Source organism: Phytophthora parasitica (genome assembly GCF_000247585.1).
Source record: "Phytophthora parasitica INRA-310 unplaced genomic scaffold supercont2.50, whole genome shotgun sequence".
NCBI lineage: Eukaryota > Oomycota > Peronosporomycetes > Peronosporales > Peronosporaceae > Phytophthora > Phytophthora nicotianae.
The window spans coordinates 406,788-407,550 of record NW_008649036.1 but is presented as its reverse complement, the minus strand read 5'-3'; positions in this window follow the sequence as shown (position 1 = coordinate 407,550).

Genomic DNA, 763 nt, shown 5'->3' with positions numbered 1-763 from the left:
ATTCTGCTCAGTTAGATCCCGTAGTTCCAACTGCACTATCAACACGGCTTCATAAGATCTCAAACCAGGTTCAGCGATGTGGAAAAGAAATATGGCGATAGCTCAAGTGACGGTGTGGCGTCATAGTAGTGTGGGCCACACCGCGTGCGATCTTCTGTTAGCATCGACACACACGCACCAGACTGAGTTAACTTGATTTTTGCACATGAAGGTAAGGGGCATCGGATTAGAAGAGAACTGGCCGTAACAAATACAGAGCAGAATTTCCCTGAAACACACAAGGGATTCAAGCATCGTGGTAAGTACTTTATCTTTAGTTGATTTGCAGGGTATTCTTACCAGCGATCAGCGACCTTCCTGACGTTAGCGTTCGTTTCTGGTGAGACCAAGAGAGAAGTTGTTTATTTTGGTTTGATCTCTATTTGAGAGAAGTTGGTTCGGGTCAGTCCCGATATTAAGAATTTGAGTATTGACAGTATACTCTAGACCACTTTTAGCCTAAGTTATTCTCTGGCACCCCCGTAAAAGAGTCAAAGGGACTAGGAAACCTTCTGCTGTTGATGCCACGGGGTATTCTAGTGATGACGTAGGATCTCAGCAGAACAAGCGTTGGTGCGTAGAGATAGAGGATTGAGCTCTGGATCAAATATACTTGTTTGACTATTGTGATTGTTGTACGGTTTGCAACTGGTGTTCAAGTCTATCCTTGTGCACTCGTTTCTACGTTTGTGCACTTGTCGCGAATTTTGTACTTGTCTATCGA